The sequence below is a fragment of the Notothenia coriiceps genome, unplaced genomic scaffold (assembly GCF_000735185.1).
Source record: "Notothenia coriiceps isolate Sejong01 unplaced genomic scaffold, NC01 NC01_scaffold00000339, whole genome shotgun sequence".
Lineage (NCBI taxonomy): Eukaryota > Metazoa > Chordata > Actinopteri > Perciformes > Nototheniidae > Notothenia > Notothenia coriiceps.
In genome coordinates, this window is record NW_011333040.1 from 13,463,417 (window position 1) to 13,487,416 (window position 24,000).

Genomic DNA, 24,000 nt, shown 5'->3' on the forward strand with positions numbered 1-24,000 from the left:
TTAAGCTTGAGACAGATGACTTGAAAGGACTTGACTGTTTAAAATTAAATATTTGCGTTTGTTTTTGTATTGAGATATTACGTTTAGTTTTTTTGAAATGTGATTGGGTGATTATAGCGCCGTGCGCGCAAACTTGGCAACCGACTAGGCTGGAGTGTCAGTTAACATGGCAGCGGCTAGCGTTACTCCAAAAATAGTGAAGTTTGGATTCAAGGATTATGTTTTAGATGACGCTAATAAGAAAAGAACAGCGGTACGCAGGGTCTGCAGCATATTAGCAGATTAGTGACACGACGAAGCTACGTTAGACTTGGTTTCAAATCGATTAAGCATTGCAAAGAGAAGACAAAACGGTAAATTAACACTAGAACCGCCAAGAGATTCATTTTGACTAACCCTGATACTGACGGGCTGTCAGCAGAGGGAGAGAGAGGAAAAGGGATGCCTCGTTTATTTCCCCTGTGTTATTATCAGAAGTTACTGTAAACTTTTGAATAATGTAGTTCATCTACTTTTAGTAGTTTGTTTAAATGTTTTAATTATATTGTTTTTGTTTGTAGAAGTGCATCATTCCTTGATTTATTGTAAAATGAATCTGAACTTTTTGATCTGTTATGATGATAAACTGAAGCAATTTCTAAATTAACCCAATTAACTGAGTTTTAAATCGTCCTGCTTAGTTTATAAGGAAATTATGAAGAGGAACAAATTAAATGGTTTGAAAATGATATCTATGTAGGTGCTGACGCTGTTGGCGGTTCTTGTGTTAACAGACATTTAAATTAAATATGTGTAATGGCAAATGCCATATATGATTTTCTTAGCTGGAATTCTGCCTTTTTGAACAGACTTTTTGAGTCCTAGCTATATTGTCTGCAGTTCTGGGGTTAATATGAATCTAATATGATTGTCATCGGTCTAAATTAGATTTCAAATGATTAACTGTGTATGTAATGAAGATCATAGTGTGGGTTGAATCCATTTTCATAACCACTGTCTTTTAACTGATTTAAATGAGGAAACTGGGTTCTATTAATCAGAATGTCGTATGACTTGACTTGCTTGACCTGAGCAATGACTTGACTTGCTTGACTCTCACCACAGTGACTTGGGACTTGCTTGATATTTGTAGGTCAAGACTTGAGACTTGCTCATGACTTGCACATGTAGGACTTACTCCCACCTCTGACACTTCCTATACTGGTTCAAACGGCCACATTTCTCTACATAACCTGAATCCAATATATCATTGTTTTAGCCATGATTCCATTTCAAGTGTTGTGTATGAACGTCCTATGTTTTGGGAAACTGAGTGTATCTGTTTGTACCAATATACTACAATACTTCAATATAAGTAATAGGACAATGTACATCTTTCTATTCCCTCTTCTACAAATTGAACTTGAAGAGCAGGAAGCGACTGTTTGAGCATGACTTTTCACACCTACAGCCCTGCTGCACTCAAAGAGAAGAAATAGTTCCTTACAAGGATGTTTTTTCTCTGCACGGATATACTGTACTGTTGTGTGTTCTTGTATCAAACACCTTGGCTCATACAACACTTACAATAAAGCACTTGTTGTCAATGAAAATCTTGAATCCCTGGCTCCATTCAATAATGCTCATTTAGTAAGTATGCCTATATATACAAGTGGAAGCAAATTAACAATCCATATGGCTAAAATATAAATAAATATAAATGAAGTAACATAACTTTTTGGTTGACGGTTCTTGCAAGTATAAACTGAATGTTTATATGAAATATGAATTCAACACTATGTCATCAAACCAACTTTGAAGAAGAAGCTGAAGAAATGAACATGACCTAATAACTGTTTTAGAATAGTGAACTTACAGTAGTTCATATTTCAAAATTGTAATCTATGAATGTGAACAAGTGAATGTGTATGTGTGTGATCTGAACTAGCTCTTGTGAAGTGAGAACATGCAGAAATACAGTTTATCAGAACAAGCATATTTCTTTAAAAAACAATCAAGAATAATTCCCACTAAAGACATCTTTAACACGGAGTGTAAAGAGACACCATGTGACAGGAAGAAGAGAGGTGCAGCATGGTGTTCAAAATATAACTTGCAAAACTGAGCCAAGGGAGATGGAGACTTTAGGATGTAATACAAAGTCACTATTACACAGCTTTTGGTTTTAGGTCAGTTGTGCAATCAATGGTTTATTATCCATCACAAGAGTTCATATTTGTTGTATACCAATATCTTAATTAGGTAACATAACAGCGTTTCAAATGTATGTTTAAAATATGTACGGTATGTCAGATGCCACTAAACCACAGATCAAAGCAGTGAAACGTTAAGTGTGACTGTGGGATATGATAGAAACAATGTGTTCTTTCACTTGAATGGATCTGTTCTCTGTGTGCTCTGTGCTTCAGGACCCCGCTCTGAGAGGCCCCCTGCAGACGCCCAGAGGAGGACTTACAGACCTGCTGCTCTCTGTCTAGGAGTGCTGTGCATCCTGATGATAACTGCAATCATTGCCTTAAGCATTCACTGTAAGAAAGCGTTTTTTTATTTGTATTTTTATAGTCATAGAGAGCCCATGTGATTCCCCTCTGTATTAATTCAGCTACACAGGACATTATCTGTCCACTGGACTCCAGTCAAAGTGATACAGGTAGCTTGTGCCAGTTCCTCCTTTCTCTGGCTTTTCACTGCCATGTAATACAGGGTAAACGTCCTTGGAATTACGGGAGGGGAGTTGGGTCAAACGTATTTATGTGAACAATTTGCATCAATGTAACCGTTCACAGTTAAGGTTGACAATATCTAAATGTTGTTTAACTCTTTTTGGTACTTGCTCACAATTGATATTCAGCGAGTGAATCCATTTTCAACTTGTTAGCAGATAATGTAATTCCTGTTTGAAATAGTTTGAAGGATGTTTAATAATGTGCAGGTTCCAGGAATTCACTTCACGTCTTAAAATTGAAGTGATTGACGATTTGTCGATCTGTTTCTTATTTTGTTGAGTTTTAATCCGATATGTTTTGTTTTTTATTGCTCTTGTATAATTTCAATTTTTTTGTTGTTGTTGTTATTTTTACATTCCTCTATTTTGCTGTTTCTATATTTGTGCTGCAGCGACACCCATACCTTCACTCTAGAAATAAAGAAAAGCTCATATTTCAGTCACTTTAGAAAAGAACGAGCTGCAGACCAGGTACAACAAACTGAACAACAACAGCCAGCTCGTTTCAGGTAAGATCTTTTTCAAGATACAATAACACACACAATTTAACACATTAATAAACATGATCAAAGTTAAGGGTGATATTGAATAATGTGCAGGATCCAGGATTTAAGTTAGTTCTGTCTTTAACGCGGGCTAAAATCCTTGATTATGCGATTAAACATGCGGGGTTTTATGTGATTTTATGCGGTGAAGTTGCGAAATATGCTAAATAGGCGGGGGAAAAGAATAACAATTTTTTTAAATATTGGGCTGTCTTATTTATTCTCTCTCACACACAACCTGCCACTAACGTTAAACCCCTTTACTATTCAATTAAACACATTCAATGTTTATTTATTGTAAAAGCAATTGGGCTATTTTAATCACACACACACACACACACTTCTCCGCCTCATTCTGTTTTCATTTACTCGTTCGTTATCTGACCAGCTTCAATCTTGTAGGCTACTCACTTCGTTTCTTGTAGCCCTCGAAAGGGTTTTGGAGGTTGATGCCTCGGTGAACGCGAGTTGAATGGCTTTCTTGTCCGCAGCAGCAGAAAGCATTTTCGAATGTTTGAATGAATCAAAGTGGGTCGCCACCGTCGATTTTCTCTTATGCTCCAACACACAGTTGCACGGGGTGCAGAATAGTTTCCCCCCACTTTTTGCCCGGTCTTTAGTAGAAATGTTCGTTGGTAAATGAGCTCTATACAGTGTTGTTTACATTCTGTGATGCGCGAGCTGATGACGTCACGTCAAGACGAGTTAACTTTTTTTTCTTCTCAACTTTGTGTGGAAAAATGCGGGGATTATGCGGCCTTTTGATAAATATGCGGCTTTTTAAAAATCTACGCCATTTTGCTGATTATGCAGTAAATTCTGCGATCGCAGAATCGCGTTTTTCTGGAGGGTCTACTTATTACTCTTTCATAGGTTTATTTGTATGTTATTTTCAGATATCCCTATTGCTGTTCTTTGTGCTTTGGCAACAGCCACATTGTCCCTCTCTTTCCTTAGTATCATAAAAACGTTCATCTCCCCCCCGTGAACACAGACCAAATGTTCTTCTCATACATAAGGATTTAAAACACTTGAAAGGATAGCACTTTATTAAGCTTTAATACAATACTTTCCATTGTGCATCCTGATGATGACTGGAATTATTGCCTTATCCATAAGATAATACACAACACTCGTTTCTTCTTTGACAAGGATATCTTGAAGAAATACTACCACTCTAACCGCTATTGTTTAACGGACTAGCATCGGCGCTTAGCTTTTTGTGATCCATTTCTGCTACTGTCGTTTTCACAATTGAAAACCACCAGAGTATGATGGTCCTCAAACAGCCATAGAGTGAGAAGGCAATACTGCTTATGGTGAAAAATATACATTCTTCGTTTTGTGTCTAATCTGTCTTTTATCGTTCTGATATTTTTTTAATTTTAATGTTATTTTTAAATTCATCTATATTATTGTTTCTATCCCTATCCTTGTGGTGTGGAAACACCCACATCTCTCTGGAAACCTTCTCCTATATTTCAGTCAGTTTTGGAGAAAGAGGATGGCAACAAAGATCTGTCTTTTAAATTAAATGATATGAAATCTATCTTTGAAACACGTGTTTGAAGGGAAGCTGTGTCCTGGAGGATGGAAGAGATTTGGATGCAGTTGCTACTTTAAATCCGATAAGCGGAAAACATGGTATGATAGCAGATCTGACTGTGAGCAGAGAGGAGCAGATCTGGTGGTCATCAACAACAAAGAGGAACAGGTGGGTCTGTTTCAGATTGAGTTATGTAGATGTGACGTCCTGAGATCGGTTATCTACTGACCAACTTCTTGTCTTGTTTGTTCTGTCCTCAGATCACATCTTGTTAGCCAATTGATTCTCATTAGCACCTGTTCCTAACTTTGACTCAATGTATAAGCTTTTAGGTCCACTCTGTTTTGAACATTATTATTATATATATATATATTTTATAATTTGTTATGTTTATTCTTATTGCTGATACTCAGATGACTAACACAAGGTTAATCTCATCTTATTTTAGCATGTATAATATATATAATTAAATTAAATTAAAACAATTGTGTCATTTCATAAAATGCATTATTTTAAGTTAAAATGCTAACATTCTTGTGATCACTTCACGCGTTTTTCCTACTGCATTCTTTTTCGCTGAACAGATAATAATAATAATAATAATTAAATCTGCAAGCAGAGTTGGGCGGGTCTTCGATGCTCCGCAGGCTGTTGTCCGCACGTCGACGTGTCGCGTAGGTGTCTCGAGGACTCAGCCGTTGGCAAACGTGGGAAGCTTCAGGCCGATCGGACAACGTACATAGGAGTTACAGCAGTATCACAAACATTGTGTTTATTTAACACTTTTTCACCATTTACACTGGAGTTATAGCAATATCGTGCTACACGGTGAGGGATGCGTTGCCATGGCAACAGCTTTTGAGGAAAACTCACTATTGTCATATTGAGGTGTTGAGGGCCGGACCATTAACTGTCATCTGAAGTCTGGTGCTGTTTCGACCATTTTTATAGGAGTTACGACAACATCGTGATTTTTAGCGAGGGATGCGTTGCCATGGCAACGGCATATGAGGACACCTCATAATTGACAGAGCCATTATCAATAATGTGCGAGGCTAGTGATGTCACTAGGTTCGCGTGGGCTACGTACTGTCATGATTTAGGCTACTTTTGATGGGCTTTTGCCCGTCGTTTCCCCTGTTTTGTGTGGGTTTTGTATGGTTATCGATCGCTTCGGGAATTGACCCTACCGATATCAATCATGGGCTCACGCGGTCTATCTGCCGTCATGATTTCCGACCCTTTTCTGTGCTTCTGCCGATCGTTTTCCCTATTTTGTGTGTGTTTCGCAGGTTTATTGCTCGCGCAGCAATAGGGTCTTCGCCAACCTCTGGTCTCAGACCCTAATAATAGTTTCTTCACCTTCCTCCATTAGGCGCATACTATCTAGTAGTTGTGTCAACTACTCAGTGTGTGTGGTGTACAAGTGGATCCCTTTCTGTTTGTCATGGCTGATTATTGTCTCCATTCCACATATAGAAGTTTGTCAATGAATTTAATTCACAAGGAGAGGCCTGGATTGGTCTACAGGCCACAAAGGGAAAATCTACACCAAATGGATGGGTGTACGAATGGGAATGGGTCGACGGATCACTGCTGACAGAAATGTGAGACAGGGTTTTTCTCTTTAAATCATAATTAAATCAACAATCCTTTGTCCCAGAACTAAATTTGTTTCAAATGTCAATTATTATGCTAATTATCTGGTCTTCTTATATAAAAACCGGCTTTAATCTTCACAGAGCATTTAGCCTGCCGGTATTGACCTTCTGTCTGAAACACTGTTTTAGCCTGTTTCCACAGGATTGCATTCCCAGGTAAAAACCTGGGTCCATGTTAACTTACTGTAAGCTGATGCCATTCACATACAGTATGCTGCACCTGGGACACACAAGGCATTATATAAACAAGGGTTTAAAGAAAACAAAAATAACTGCATCCATCTCTGTTTTTGAATTCCTTTTCCTTATTTAACTCAAATGATTTAATTTGTTAGAGATAATATTTGAGTCAAAATCGACAGTTGTTTTCAAATTCATAAATAATTTGAAGTTGTAGACCTATTATATTGTCCTACAGGTTCTGGGAATCAGGAACGCCAAACCATGTCTCAATCCAGAACACTTCAGCATACTGCAATCAACATGGACAATGGAAACAAAAACTACCATATCTCTTAAATAACTGCATCTGTGAGAAATAGATTTCTTGAATGATTTGATGAGGGTGGGCGGCTCTGAGATCAGCTTTGTCAAATTGTAACAGCTAGCGTTATACATTGTTTAAATGTGTTCATTCTGTTCTGTTTGCTGAATTACTTGGAATTCATACAAATTGTTTCTCTGGCTTTAATGTGCGGTTTATTCTTTCAGATTGATTATAATAAAAGTAAATAAAGACATGGAATCACATGGTCTTTACTTGGCTTTATATAGTTAATTCATACATTTGTATTTAGTAAAATGGTTTTGATACAACAGTAGTCACCAGATCCTAATTTTAAGCTTCCAGGAGAAGGAACCATTTATGAAGTTTCATTTGATTTCCATTCAGCCTGTGTAATGAGTGTTTGTTCAAATGTACTTCAAGGGACTGCAATTAATGTCCACAAAGCAAAAACGTACTGTTGGCTTCCATTATAAATAAGTATATTTCCCTTATTTTAAACCAAGACCTGGTTTGAATCCAGATGCAGCACTTTCATAAATACATAGATGATGCGTCTTTGTTAGCCACTTTTACTTAATCAGTCTTGGTTTTCCAAAGCTACATGCAAACCAAGGTTAGTTCTTTTTTAGTCCAGAAGGTGGAGGTACTGTGCCAAAAACACACTTTAGCCAACAAATTGTAAACATAAAAATACAAGGCTGCCCTTGAATATAATTTGGTGTTTAACAGAGTTGTTCAATATCAGTATACTGGCAGGTGTCACATGGCACAAATACAGGGTAAATGCATTATCACTTTACAAGGGGAAAACATACCTACTAGTTACAATATACAAATGTAAATATGTACTAGTTGTATTCTTAAGAGAACAGGAAGATTAAAATGATAACATCACATATTAAATGGTTTTACAATTGCTGTATGTAATGTGGCTTTGCTATGGCTTTATTTGTGTGGTTGTGCGTCAGAAAGAAAATCTTCTATCCCTTTTTGATCTTTTCACTGAAACATTAAAACCTAACTTATTATATAATGTTTCATATACCATACCAATATCATATTCTTCACATTTCCTGTGTCAGTTAAGTGCGTATGAAAGCAGCTATGCAAACATGTCTGTGTGCACTGTTGCTTAGCCAATGTTCTTGTAAGGGTGCAAATATCATTCTTATATTTCAGACTCAGTGTATTTGAAGGCTTTGTTGTTGTTACTTCAGTAACAATGTGGTTGGTTCATAATGCAAAATGGAAAGGTAGCTTGACTGGAACCACATTATTTCTGACTGAATACCAACAGAGGCGTACACACACAAATGAGATATTTCCAAATGTTGTTGTTGGAGATAAAAAACAAAGGTATGTTTATATTATTTGTATTACATTCTAAGACTTCAATAAACATTCAATGATCAGGGACATTGATAGATTGGCATTACCTGAACAATACAGCCCTGTTTTTGGAACTGAAATGATTACATAATTAAGAGGAATTTAATGGACTTTTGATTGAGTCAAAGTCTTCTGCATACGCATAGATAGAATCCTCAAGGGTTGTACCTACATACCAGCCTGCTGTAAAAAGACAGTTGCCCCCACAATAGAAAATGGATGACTACAAACAGTTAAGCATTGCTGTGAATCCTAAAGATGGATCTGTGAGAAAACAGATCTCCTTTGTGATGTAATGGGTTGAATATTCCCAAAGACCTTTGGTGCATCTCCTTCCCTTTTCCAATAATTATCCCTGTCCATGCTTTACAAACGGTATAATAAAATCAAATAGGAGAGAATGAATGGTATTGAATCACTCAGAAGGGAAAAATGTGAAAAGTACCAAAAGTCCTAAATAACACTAGAAAAGATCAGCAGTTTTCCAAAAATAAAAGGTTTCACTGTGGTGCATGAAAGTGCTTGGTCAATTTGAAGGCAATCGACCCATACATTGTAAGTGTTTGGTCTTTTGCAGCAATGCAAACATTAAGGTGTCACCACACAATAACAGGAACAACCTGTAGTAATCTGCAACTGCAACACTGGATGCCGCCAAATCCTAAACACTGCCCCTTTCACTACAGAAACTACTTTGTTTTATTCGTTACCCGAATGAATAGATCTCATCATGAGCTTGGGTCTCTAGCTAGAATATGATTAAGCCATAAAGATGAAACATTACTTTGTTAAGTTTGTTTTTCAGACTTTACACATATGTTTACAGATGAAAGGCTTAACTTGCACTTTACAGTGTAGTTTATCAGCTTGTCATCTTGTCAATAATCTTAATGATAATTGTCTTCAATGCAGCTGCGATCTGATTACTCCTCCTTTTATCTGTAACCTGTTGTAATAATCAAATTGTCAAATTTGAACTCTGTTACACATGACCACATTGTCAGAAACAGTTTAAATTGAGTTACCAGAAATAACTTTGTTAGTAACATTTCCTGTTTTGACCAAAATGTTAACTCACTTTGTGTTGTGTGTGTCTCTCTTTCAACCAAGTTGTGAATTGTAGTGGGCACCTTGCATTGCACCTCTCACCTTTATTTATACGAAGTAAAACAAATGTAATACAAATTGTAATGATTATATTAATATATTAAAGACTTTTAAATGTTACGACTATGTATTCATAGTTTTAATTTACTAGCTGAATATAAAAAAATCACCAAACTGGTGTGACAAGATAGTTAAATAATATTAAGTTTGTTTGTGTGTTTGTGTGCATGTGCTTGAGTGTGTGTGTGTGTGTGTGTGTGTGTGTGTGTGTGTGTGTGTGTGTGTGTGTGTGTGTGTGTGTGTGTGTGTGTGTGTGTGTGTGTGAGAGAGAGAGAGAGAGAGAGAGAGAGAGAGTGCCAGGCAGAACTTCCTTTTTGTTCTTTGCTGATGCAAGAATAATTAAACTGGCAGCAGCAGCACCAGTACGGTATACTACGTCAATTAGTGTATATATACCATAGTTAGTACTGCATACACATTCAGGCAGCATAGTAAGCGATCTAAAACAGCACAGTAAGAAAAGTGCATCAAATCCAGTCTCAGGATGTCAGATATTTATGCCAAACCTGATTTATCAAAGAAGGTGATATTCACCAGAAAGTTGCAGGGGGACAATGGACAGTGGGAGGAAAGGGAGGTGGATATCTACGAGAGTGCAGACGCTGTTGGAGAGGATCACCCTGATCATCAGTCACAACAGGTGGTAAGTGAGAAATTATGAAAAATCAAAACTATAAATAATCATTGTCTTTTTGTGGATGTCCCTCTAACTCATGTTGGATTGCATGGTGTGTCAGGGGTATGATCTCCGGAATCATTTCTTTTAAAATAAACCCCTTAAATTATGGAGGAGTGTGGTTAGCTATGACATAGTTTATACAGTATACACTGTATACAGTATAAACATATATATCTTAGATTATTCAAAGTACCCCCCTTTTGCCTTGATGACAGCTTTGCACACTCTTGGCTTCTCTCAGTCAGCTTCATGAGGTCGTCACCTGGAATGGTTTTCCAAACGTCCCTGCGTTTGACAGGGACGCCAAGAGATCCTGACATAACGTTTAGAGGCCGCTACACACCAACCTGAGACCAAAGCACGCATACCGAAGGCGAGTGGCAATAACTGTCCTTACCAGCAGGCAGCGGTAGTGTGTATTCGTCATTCAAAAGAGGCAACAGCCTATCAGAGTGATTCCTTTGGCCGACTTTCCGACACATTTCAACATGTTGAATCGGCCGCGGAAAATGTGTCGTAAAGCAACGACGGTGCGGGACACACCAACCTGAGTAGCGCGCCGCGAATGCCCGACTGCCTCTGACGGCCTCTGACTCCCAAAATCGGGTAGGTGTGTCAGGGCCTTAAAGCATAATAAAGACAATATACAGAGAGCATCATGTTTTTAATGCAAAGCAGATTTGCATCGTATGCTTTTTTTTCTAAAAACAATGACGATATGAGACAGGCAAGAGTTAACCACAACAGTAATGTTTTAGGGTGGACAGAATGGGCCATAATATTTCCATATTGTCTGTCTGTATTAAAAAATAAAACTTCTGCCAACTGTACAGAGTCATACGGCAAAGACAAACAGATGAACATCGGCTGCTTCCATCGGTGCACGCCATTTCATTTGACGATGTGCCAATTAGGGAGATAAAGGCTAACATCGGCCTGTGCTGATGCAGGCCTGAGGCATCCCTAGTCCAAGTTGATGTCTACATAAGTAGAATCAATCTTTTTTATCACCAGGCAGGCGGACTAATGGAAAACAGTTACCCAGCAAGGAACAAGATACAAACAACCAGCTGCTTGCTTATCTGATACATCATAAGTTCAACATAGAGTAGTTTACAACGTAGAGCAATTGACAATGACAATTTAAGGTATAATGGAATATAACGTTATGAAGCTTTTTAGGCTTCTTTTAACATGCTTTTGACAATGTTTTTCTGAATTTTCCCCATTTAAAACAATCCTTCAGCTGTCAAGAGAAGTCCGTTTGAAAAAACTCCAGTGATTCTGGGAGTGCTGTATCTTCTGATATTGGCTGGGATCTACATGCGCTGTGAGGCTCTGCTTTATATTCTTTAACAAGATATTTGAATGTACTTTGTTCCCTGGCAGTCTGGCGATTTTCTGAGCTTGTTAACCTGCTTGGTGTTTACGTGTCCCAAAGAGTGCAAAATGCACAGGTGGGAGGATAGCGCATTTTGGTAGAAAGGGAGAATCATGTCATTATTTATTTCAACAAAAAATACATTAAAAAAGTTAGAGGATAGCACATTTCTCAACCAATACCAATGTCAAGAACAACAATTTGGCCAATGCAGCTATTTATTAATTCATATTATTTATTCCCTTTTATTCCAGGGGAACACATTGATGTGTATTATGTCTAAATATGTGGTCTCTAAGCAATTCATCACAGCAACTTTGAATGAGCACTATATGTCAACTTTACAAAAGCTTATTCAGCCTGCTATGCAATCTCATTACTTCAAAGTTAGGGTATATCCCCCTAAGTCAGTGTTGTAGTAGTTCTTCAAAATGACAAACGGCCTTCAGATTTGTCCTACTTTAATAAATACAAATATGCAGCTATGGAGACGTTAAGAGTACAAAGTCACACGGCAAAGCAACACAGACACAGACATTGGTGCACGTCATTTCATTTGTCGATCTGCTAATTAGAGAACAAAGGGCATAGGGAACAACATCTGCCGATGCTGATGCATCCCTAATCAAAGCTGATGTCAATACAAAAGTAGAATCAATCTTTTTTTCATCACCGGACAGGCTAATGGAAAACGGGAGTGGATTTGACTTGACAAACATTGCTTCAAATGTGTGTGGTTTTACATTGATAATCAGCTTTTTCTTGTGTTTGTGCTCCCTCCAGATATTTTTATTAAGTTGGAAAAACTAAACTTGTAGACAGAAAGGGACCAGCTCAAAGTCATACTGAACGAAACACAAACCAGAAACATGGAGCTCAAAATAAGTCTGAACGAAACCCTCATTCAGATGATAGACTTTCCAATGTTTGATCTAATATGATTTGATACATTTTCCATGGCTACCATAATTTACACTAAAATATATAGCTTGTGATAACCCTATCATACACTTTGTGTTAATGTAGTTTATGTGATGTAATGCTTTGCATTTTGTGTGTCCTACTAAAGCAGGGGTTTCAAACTCAAGGCCCAGGGGGCCAAATCCGGCCCGCGACTTCATTTTATGTGGCCCCACAAGAGCTTGCAAAGAATATAATATGTTTATTATACGGTTACATGCTACTTTACAGAAGCACGTTGCCCATAAACGACATATCCCACAATGCATCTGAAATTTGAATTTTTCTCAGAATTTGACTTTTTTTCTCCAAATATGCATTTTTTTCTCAGAATTAGCCTTTTTCCTCATAGATTTTTTTTCAAAAATTTTTCAGAATGTGGCTTTTCTTTTAAAATCATATTGTGACATTCTTACTGAAGACACCCCTGTACTAAAGAGTTCTTAAACGCAAGTCAAAGAGCAAACAACTATGCCTGGGTGATAAATCAATATCATCTAAACCAGTGGTTCTCAACTGGTGGGTCGCGGACCCGTTTCGAGTGGGTCGCGGATTTGTGAGTGAAGAAAAAAAAATTGGACATTTTTTTTTGGGGGGGGGGGGAAGTCAAACATTTATTTTTTTGCCCGAAGTCAACATCCATGGGTACAACTTCAGAAAAAAATGAACACACAATGAAATATGATGAATAGGACCTTTTTCTCCAGTGTTTGATGGCACAAATGGCTTGAAATAAAAAATGTAGTTGTATGCTTTTTAAATATGTGTTATGTGTTTATAAATATATGTTATTATGAAAAATAAATACACAAGAAAATAGGTACCTACCTTTTCTGCTTTGAAGAAATGTCTGCTCCTGTGTTTAAGTTGCTGTATTGTAAGAACTGTTGTGCATTCTGAAATGTGTTGTTGTAAACTACAATAAATACACTTTCTTGTGAATCAAATAAAGAAATATGATATGTGAAATATAAGATAAATGAGAAATGAATTATTGTATTTTTGTTGCTTTTTGTATGATTATGCAAGTGTAAATGATTTGAGTGGGTGTGAGAACCCGAAGTGGGATTCTTTAGGGCTGCTGACTCCTAATAGAATAATTGCTTATTCTGGTCTTGTTCGACTATAAAAGAGCTTGATACCTACTGCAGGGCTGAACATGACAACTGGCCTCTCATAGGGATTCTCAAAACAGTGCATGGGTAGCTTGATAACAAAGCTAATCACAACACAGCACTTTGTTTTGACCCACAACGAGAAGCAACACAGTGAGAGTTTAAAACATTTTGTTCAGCGTCTGCAGAAACTTTTCAAAAGCGTTCAGAAAGCTCACCGCTTGTACTTCCTGTACAGCAGTGGCCTTTCACATTTCTGCTGCTGTTTCTCAGAACGAGAGTGAAAAAACACTGTTTGTCAGAAGTCTTAACTTTGTATCAGTAAAACCAACGAAACTCACCACGGGGCCTGGCTCTCCGCGGTCACCTCGGGCTCCTCTGATCCCAGGGCCTCCCTTTAGAAGCACAAGAAGAACAATTAGAGGTACACAATTACCACGTGCAGATCAACAGAGTCTCAATCCTGTGTGTACAGAAACCCACGAAGCCGACCACCTGAGACACAAGACACACAGTCAAACTGAATAGTAAAGGTCAAATAAGTATTCAGATCCTTAAATTAGGTAGAAGTACTTTTACCACAATGTAAAAATACTTGTTTACAAGTAAAAGTCCTGCATTTCAAATGTTACTAAAGTAACATTGACAAAGTAGAATCAGCAAAATGCTGTAAAAGTGTTAAAATGAAAAGTTCCCAATGCAGCCAAATCTGAAAACAATGAAAAAAAACACAAAAAAAAAAAATTATTCAAAAGTGGAAAACAACTTGTTGTTTCATGTTCATGAATGATTTATTATTTTTCAATCTCAGAGTAGAGTGATCAACTAAGCAGTTCTTGAGCAGACAACTAGCTAGTTTAATTTTAATCAAAGTATCATATTTTGTAATGCTAAAATTCATATTTGTAAAGTTTTAAGTAGCATCAAAATAAAATACTAGTACTGTAGCTACAGTACAGTACAAGTTCTTAAAATGTACTACTGCTTACTACTAAAGTATATGTACTTAGTTACATTCCAATATTGACCCAATCATGCAGACCTGAGAGATGTCAACATTTTGGGTTTTATCTAATTTCACTTTAGCAGCCTTCACTCATGTGCCTGACCATGAAACATTGAATCCATCTAATGAACAAATTGCTTTTCTTTTGACTGATTTGACAATAGCCATATGGCATATTAGCATGAATGATCATTTTCAAACTATTCACAATATCACTGAAAACACATTTACATGATCATGGTTTGATTTCATTTTTTGAAGGTATTTTTGGGCCAGAGAGCCGTTATTGGAGAACGTAGAGTGAACGAGGGAGACAGAGGGGAGGACAGCAGTCACTGCATGAGGACCACCAGCTCTAACCACAGAGCCATCCGGCGGCCCATGGTTTGATTTCTTTGAACACGATAAATAATTCTTTGTTAAGTTCTTAGGAAACTGTTAGTGAACCCTTCTAATTGCATTCCTGTAGCCCTATAATACTCCAATGAGATGTTTAGTACACGTTTAGCCTCTAGGTGCAATGCGGACATTACACTAGTCCTTATTGTGATTTGGTTAACATTCCAATTCATTCTGCAGCCCTTGCAGAATCACTGTTAGATGTTCGTGTGGCTCACTGGGGGTCCAGTAGGGCCGGGGGGGCCTTTGCTGTCCTGGGTGCAGGTGCAGGCTTTGGGCATGGCGGGGCAGTCCACCTCCTTTCTCTGGATGATGACAGCATGGTGAGGGAACACACAGAAGAAAGAGAAATGGCAATGAAAAGGATTGAATAAAGCCAGGGACTGAATCCTACCTAGTGTCACTACAGTGTGTTTCAGGGCTCCAGAAATGGAAATATCTGTGATGTTTTTTTCCGTATAAGATTTAATTTCCACCGATACAATGTTCCCAGGGAGGAAATGATAAGATTTGATGTATATATTATTTAAAATGTGTGTGACTTGTCTACACAGTCAACTATTCTTAATAACTCAATGTAAGATCATTTTCATTAAACGTTTACAGTACTCCTTAACTGCATGCAAGTAAAAAATGCTGTGAAAAGAGCTTTTTGTATAAAAATAAAACTTTGAATCTGAACTTATTTCTGTTTCACATAATGCAGTGCGTTTTCCTCAGCTGTGAACATGTATTCTGTGTGCAGACCCACGAGGGTAATGGAGTAAAGAGAGGAAATTGAACTTTGACCTCACCAGACCAGGAAGTTCGCAGCACTTGTCTCTGCTGGCCCAGGAGGTGCTGCAGACAATGTCGAAGAGCTGCAGCTGGAACTGCACACAAACAAAACACAAACCACCAAGACAATTACTTGTTATAATAATATACATTTTATTCTCTTTTATTATCTCCTTATTCCTTGTGTCTTTTAAACTGATCAAATATAATATTATGTTGCTGCATGTTTCCAAAAAGGTCTTTCCATCTGATCTGGGGGGAATGTATTGTTTTCATTTGTAATGTGTTATTATCTATTATGAACAGGGATATATTTGTTCTACTGATTATATAGCCCTCATTTGTTCTATTTTCACATAAAAAGTCAAATAGATTGTTCAGTCATCTAATTTAAATTAAAAAAATGTTTTGACCTGTGCTGGACTTTGGTGATTTGATCTATATGAATGCACCTGCCCATTGCCTGAACAAGTTAGATGCCGCCTATCACAGCGCACTGAGATCTGTCACAAATTGTAAAGCACTTACTCATCACTGTACCCTGTATGCCAAGGCAGGTTTGCCATCACTTACTGTAAAGAGGCTCAGTCATGCCTTGGCATACAGGGTACAGTGATGAGTAAGTGCTTTACAATTTGTGACAGATCTCAGTGCGCNTGGGTTCTGGAGGTGTGGTTACAGCAATTGTGCTTGGTTGGCGTGGCCTGGGTCTGGTGGTGGGGCCCAATGTGATATATTTTCATGGGGCCCAAAATCCCTGACGGCGCCCCTGCCCACAGGTATCTGCTGGGGATTGGGCTATCAAGCCCTCAAACAGCGAGTCTGCAGCGGTGCTGACTTGAGACCGGTCTCTACCTGACCGGAGTCACGCTGTGTGTGTCCGTCAGGAAACACGCTGTTTCCAAGTAGTTCCAGCAAACATCCACTGATAAACTGCGATGTTAACAACCTCATGTTTTAACTTAGGATCATACCTGTGTTTAGTCTAGAAAAAGGTAAATGTGTGCATTTTATTACAAAGTTGTGTATATTTACAGACTGTTGCAAAAACTAAGAAGCTTATAAACATCAGGTTTAAAACTAAAAGAGCTTTACAAAACAATGAAATATGTTTGGAGTTTTATTTGAGTTATGAAGGATTATTTGAATTATTTGAAGTATTAAAGTAACGTGTTATGGCAGGAAAGTTAAATCTGGTATATTCATTTTAATGTCACCTTATATATATTCATGTGTGTTAAATTTGAAGGGACAAAGTATATTTTCCCTCCCCAATATATTGAGGTGAAGTCTTTGTGTTTAGAGAGGGATGCAAGCAGGGGACATCCTAATTTGGGGATAGCTCCAAAACTCTGGAATGTTTCCCTCATAAAAGAAGAGGGTGCGTTACACATGCTTAGGGCAAATGTGTGTGTTTTCATTGCAGTAAATATATGTGCTGCATGATTACTGTTCAACTATACCTCTGTTTTTATTCTTTCATGTGCGGGTACTAAATGGCTACAAACATTGTGGAGAAATTAGCTTAAACATGTTTTATTACTCTNGTGCCAAGAGCAAGGACTGTCTTAGGTAAGACAGCTTTTATGTGCGCAGCTCCACTTGCTTGGAACAATCTACAGCAAGAATTGAAACTGAGCAATCTCATTCCTCTGCATGTTTTTAAAGCTAGGCTAAATGAAATGCTCGTTGATACTATGGGCACTTGTAAATGTCTATAACTATGTAAATGTATCCTGTAAATATAATGTAAGATGTCCTTTATTGTTTTATGTTTCATGTGGAACCTATATGCTGCAGGTTTCCCTTGAAACAAAGATCTATGATCTCAATGGGACTAATCTGATTAAATAAAGGTTTGAAATGAAATGATAAAGGGACAGAGTTCAGCGTCAAAAACCTGCTGTGCCTTGAAAGTAATAGATTACTGCCCCCTGCACCTAGAATCATTCCAAACCGACTCAAAGTGCAGTAAAGTTTGAATAAAGTCAAACATAATGTTGCGCCGTACATGCATTCTATAACTTCCTCTGTGTAACCCACAGCAGGGAGACTAGACGCCAAATTCTAAAACTAAATGTGATGGGAATCAAAAGGGGGATTTTAAACAAAACGTGATCATCTGAAGTGTTATGGTTATGTCTCATGGCAGGATTAACATCTGAAATGATCCGTGCAAATGTCCCGGGGTAATGTACTGCTGTGCTAGGAACCCTTTGAATCATAATCCTGCTCTAATGCCTCACAAACATGACCTTAGTTTGACTGCTTTCTTTGATCCGTTTGGCTAATAAGGTGTGGTGAATTGTCAGGTACAAAATTAGACTATTAGTCACCACCACCCTGACTCGTGGGGTTTAACCACAGTGGGAGGTTAGAGGATATTTAGCCGTGGAACATCACATTTGTCACAAGAAGTCGATAGACAAACAACGAAATAAGTTACAAAATGACACATTTCTGTTTTTCTTTCTTTTGAACCCCCAATCATACTAGGCTCTTCATCTGATTTAGAATTGTGTCCATGATTCAGAGCTTGCATTTTTCCTTTTCAACTAATTACCCATCGCTGTTCAAACAGTCACAGCAACCTCTCAGAGCCATCACTTCATTCTACTGTCTTAAATGAACACTGCAATTATTGGGCCACCTCCTGCCACCCAACGGCATGGCAGAGTATATCATCACTAAGCCAGAACATACATTACATTGCAGGCACACACGCATTTGCAGCAACTAAATAATATTTGTATGGACCGATTAAGTGAAATTGGACAATCTCTCACAGCACACTGGTGTCCCGAGGCACAGTAGTTGAAATCACTGGATTAAAGGACTCATCTTTCATTATGTAAAGACTCAAAAACCAAAATAGAAAGAAGAACACATTCTGAGGAGGCCAAAACACAGCGAGGAGCTACACTGTGCTTTCCTCCCTGGTTCCATCCTAAATAACCTTGCTGTTCTGTGTAGCTGCATTACTAATGCACCTACAAAGTGTACAAACAATTCAAAGAAAGGATTAGCAGCAGGATATAAACCTCTCAAATGAAGGTGGCTTGCCTCACATTAACGGTCCATTTTTGTCTTTAAAGAATGCACATGGTTTGGGGACTGTGACCGGTGGAGAAGAAATGACGCCGGTGGAGATGATGTGACGCACACGTGGAATTCTTCAGCTTCAGAGCACAATCAATGTCAAGGGTTTTCTCTTCAAAGGGAGATCAAACCAATCAGACACAAAGTATGCCTCTCTGCTCTTCCTCGAGGAGAGGGGCAGACATTGATTTGTTTGCATTCATGAAGCTGCTCAAAGAAACAGCTTTGATAGAAAAAGAATGAGATGAAACCACTCGCAACAGCAAAGCAGGTTTCTAATGTCGTACAGAAGATGACCACTGGCAAGTTTTCTGTGAATATCACTGTTGTCGTGACGATCAGTAGGAGTGTGTTTGATCAGTTATCAGTTCAGGGACCTTTTTGGTGAGCTTACTCTGCTGATTAATCATTAACAAGCCCACCTGTTAAGATGCTTTCGATAGCCTTTCTTTCGTACAGACATTGATTTCTGTTCTTTTCACTTTTTAATACAAATCGACTTGGTTGGTGCTGATCATCCTGCGTTTACAAGTTTCTAAATTGTATTTATATTTATGAACCATCCGAAATCTCACAATGACCATAACGTGTTTTTACCATTTATCCTCGTTTACATTGAAATGGGCCTTTGCAAAAATCGAACTGACTTTGATAGGGTGGATCAAAGTTAAGGAATTCAAGTATTTTTGATATCCTAATTCCGAGGAGGTCGAATGGAGAGAGTAAACAAACAAATTGAAGATGATCATGTGAGTTGGGTCGGATAGGTTTGAAAAGAAGCCCTTCTCACAGGGAACACTAAGTAACTTGACTATCATTTGGGTTAGGTGTGTGTGTCTTGCTCACCGGTGCAGAGTTGTCCTTGTTCCCTCGGGAGCGAACCATCCTGCCCAGAACCTCCAGCCCGTCGACGGTGATGTTCCCCGCCGCGTTGATGTTCTTCTCAGCCACCATGCTGCAGTCGATCACCACTTTGGCGCTCGTCTTGCCGATGGCAATGTGAAGCTGCGTGAGAGAGGACACGTTCACTCAAACACTACTGTAGGCTTTCTTTAGTGATGAATGTTATAGGGATTTATCAAACTTAGTATCCTTTAACCACACTTGTGTAAACTCTGTGAGTGTTGTCACCCCGCAGTGAACCTCCCCCAAGGCCTTGCGCTACCTCAGTGAATCTTTCTAAATGCAATTCTGTTTTTTCATCTGGGACGGAGGATTTGGTAACCTTCCGTTTGTGAATGTGATCACACGATGTGAAGAGAAGTGTGCTATGGTCTCCAAATGACTCCCACTGTGGTACTATGTGTGTATGAAGATACATGTACAGTACTGTGTGTAATCGTGGTCAGACAGCTTCCTTCACTCTATGAGTGTTGATCTGTCCTTTTCAGATGAAAACTGTTCGATTCTGTTCAACTTTCTTTAGATAATAGAGTAATAAAACTCTACTTTGTTGTAAAATCATTGTTTATTCATGTCTCACAAGGAGATTCATGTTCAATTTCAACTAAACACATGAAATAATTCATAAAAAAATGACCTGAATTGATGGACAAAGGGTTTGAAAGTCCATGTTTCAAACGTGTAAATAAATTCATGTAAATATTGTGTGCACTTTTTTTAGGTCATTTTGACTGCTACTAATCATGTGACATTAGCTCTCGCAGTTTTGTTGTGGTCAACCATTTTTTAAATATTTTACTTTTCATAAATGCCCCTGAGGAGAATCAGTGTTTTACTTTCATATATATTTGAGTTACTCTATGCTGCGGTAGAACAGCGCCCCCTTGCTGCTGCTGCTGTGAAATAATCAAGCAGATTTCCCTCCAAATCTAACCCGGGGACTCAGAAGCTTCATCTCAGAGCACAGGTTGATAATGGATAACAGTGTTCTTTATTATTCAACATGTCTCAGGCCAAGGAACTCTTAAAGCAGGGGTGTCAAACTCAATTTCATCGCGGGCCACATTCGCATAAAGGTTGCACTCAAAGGGCCGGTTGTAACTATATAAATATATAATATATATATAAAATAATGTATTATATTACATTATTGCCTCTGAATTGGATTATTATCGGATAGGATAATAACTTAGTAATTAACTACGTCTGAAAGCAGAAGTTCACGGGGAACTTGTTCCGTGATAAATGAATTATGAATTGAACAAAGGTTATGATATCCGGTTTTGGGTTAAGTACATTATGAGAATAGCCTAGTTGTATGGGTTGACCATGTACAGTTAGTGCTCAGGTAACTCTCGAGAAGGACGAAAAACTGGCACTCTCCCTTTTATGGTAAAGATTTACTTATTGACTTTCCATTGTTGAAACTTTATTTAATTCGGTACCCATTCTAGGTTCGAGACCCGCTAGTCAATAATAAACCTTACCTGCCCGCGACTTTTCCCAAGGAACCGCCTCAAGACCTCGACGGTTCTTGACTCCAACCGACTGTGCGCGGAGACACCGAGTCGACTGGACTCTCCTAGACTCGCCCGCTCCGAAGGTTCAAAGTTCGACTTCACCTGACCCTTCACCGGGACTTCCCCTGATCTCGGTTCGGTTTCCTCTTTCTGACCACCTTGGTAACTTGTCGCCGCCCAGGTACCATTGGTCTTACCACCTGCACCATCCCTCCTCTCCTTGCCCCTCCGACCGATTCTCGCATTAGGAAGAATCGACATGCGGACAACGGGTCCTACACCAGGCTAAAGACCCCCTGGGTGGTTGTTACTGCTGCCAGGTAAAGAATCCTTCCCTGACCCCCGGTTTTGCTATTTCTTCAAACATTTAAATTTTCTCCTTGTACAATATTTGATAAAAAGTCTAAAGTATATCATAAATCACGGAGATCACACTGTCAGAGGTACCGAAATTACAAATTTTCCGAGAAATAACCAAGGTAGGGACCCCCGGACACGACATCGTTGAGGAAATAAGTGGGAGACAGACCTCTCTGGTCGCGGGTCAGGACGAGACCTAACCAATGACCGGCCGAGACCCCAACACTTAACCAGTATGGGTGATTCTCTACAGGGTGGGGATTTTGGGGCATGTGACACAACCTCTACGTTCGGTTTATCTTCGCACTGACCAAGGTATCACTACAGTGATACAAGGTCTTCATTGGTCTCTTCAGGTTACCTCCGGCAAAGTCCGTCCCCCCCGAAAGAAAACCCCTCACAATTCTCCTGAGAAACCGTCCTGGTAAATGTACGTGATTTTTGGATATATTGTGTGTTAATGTCCTTTCCATTCATCCTGAGGAAAATTATACCGGAAGTCCCTTTCCTTAACCCCCTCTGTGCGTAAACTTGGGACCCTCTCCTAAACCTATACCCCCTTCGCGATGTAACCCTAGTTATTTAGTTAAAATCGAGCTCCCCATCACCCTCTACGTCGATTTTTGACACCAAACACACACACACACACACACACCACCACACACACACACACACACACACACACACACACACACACACACACACCACACACACACACACACACCACACACACACACACACCACCCCCCCCAACACACACACCACACCACACAACACACCACACACCACACACACACGACACACCACACACCACCAATGTGGACAGTACCCGAGGTTCCAAAAGTCACTTCGCACAAGTCCCAACCTAAAGGGTCGTCTTGACTCGAGTGGGGAAGTGTAAAGAATCTGTGGCGTGCGGACGTCTTCTCTCTTTCTACTATAAGTGTTTCGCCGTGAACTACCGCGCGTGACGACGAATAATAAGTATCAATGGTAATTATCTAAATGACCAAAATTGTCTTGTTTCACCTATTGTACGATATGCCCCGAACCCCTCGTTGTTGTTTGTTGGACATAAGGGAATGTCAATGTATTTTCTTTCTACAGTTTGGTCTGATATACCACGTTAAAATTGTCAGACCCCTATGAATCCTTCTCTATCTGTTACAATGAATTTTGTATCTGTATAACCCGACTTCAAATGGTGTGTCGGTTCGACTCCGTCCACACGTGGGGTAGAAAAGAGACCTACACCAAGTCCGAGAAAGTCGAACCCGAACAACGAAGGAAGGCAGAATGAGTGATAAAAGAGGAAGTCGGTGACTATGCTGACCGTCCTCCTGCTTCTCCTTCCTGTATCCTCGGCTTCTTCCTTGTTTTGTCTGTTTCTGTGTGTTTCGTCTTCTGCCACACATACCGTCTATTAACTTTCTGTCTTGCCCCATAAAAACGGTGGAAAACCGTACCTTGTGTCCCAATCGACTAAATCCTTTCCAAATGAGGAACCTCTCGTATAAAAAATTTAACTTATATATGTCATAATCTCTCCTGTAAAAAAATTACTAACACACAACAAAACTTGTTTTTAGGAATACAGTTAGCAACAGTTTTACCGTAAAAAGGAATTTTTTTTCAATAAAAGGCGACTTAACCCTTCTAACCAAATGGAAAAATATTCCCCTCCCGACCCACACCGACCTTACCTTCGGTTTAATTCGACATCGGTTCAATCCAACTTTCCTTCCCTTAACCTTTAAAACGACAGACGTGTGGCGTCTCTCCACTTTCGAGGTTTGATAAGCGTCTTTGTGCCAGGACTCACGAGACCTCTGTCCGTAAAACGTGATAGACTTGTCGGACATACATCTTCCGTCTTGTTGAATTTGAATTTTCCCTTGAGGTTCAAAATTGGAGGCGGTCCCCAGAGTTTAATGGGGTTCGGCCCGGTAGTAGTTAGCCAGAACGCTGAAGAAAGGTAAAAAAAAAAATACAAAACGAACCGGATGCCTACGGAAAACCCCGGTTCCGTTAAAATGAGTAATCATTTAATTAGTGCCAGACATTATTCGGCTTTCAGTCACCAGGTTAATTAGACACGTCATGGTAGAAGGTCACAGTACAGTGTTTTAACGCTGGCTACGTGGAACTTACCGTGCTGTACCTAAATAACTCCGGTAATGTCTTCGGTCCAACCGGGTATTGAGGTTACAGTTCCGTAGGAGCAAAACAGTGTACGGGGGTGTGACCTCTCTGAAACGGT

General features: G+C 39.1%; 1 protein-coding gene and 1 long non-coding RNA gene across 2 annotated transcripts in view; one reads left to right on the plus strand and one right to left on the minus strand.

Moving 5' to 3' along the window:
• LOC104951167 (ras-specific guanine nucleotide-releasing factor RalGPS1-like) overlaps window positions 1–24,000 on the minus strand; it is a 66,057-nt gene that overhangs the window by 21,748 nt on the left and 20,309 nt on the right. The window lies entirely within an intron of this gene.
• Window positions 2,413–7,831, plus strand: LOC104946464 (uncharacterized). Its single transcript, XR_798450.1, has 5 exons — window positions 2,413–2,528; window positions 3,118–3,234; window positions 4,842–4,984; window positions 6,296–6,423; window positions 6,896–7,831. It is a non-coding gene; the product is annotated as an uncharacterized lncRNA (long non-coding RNA).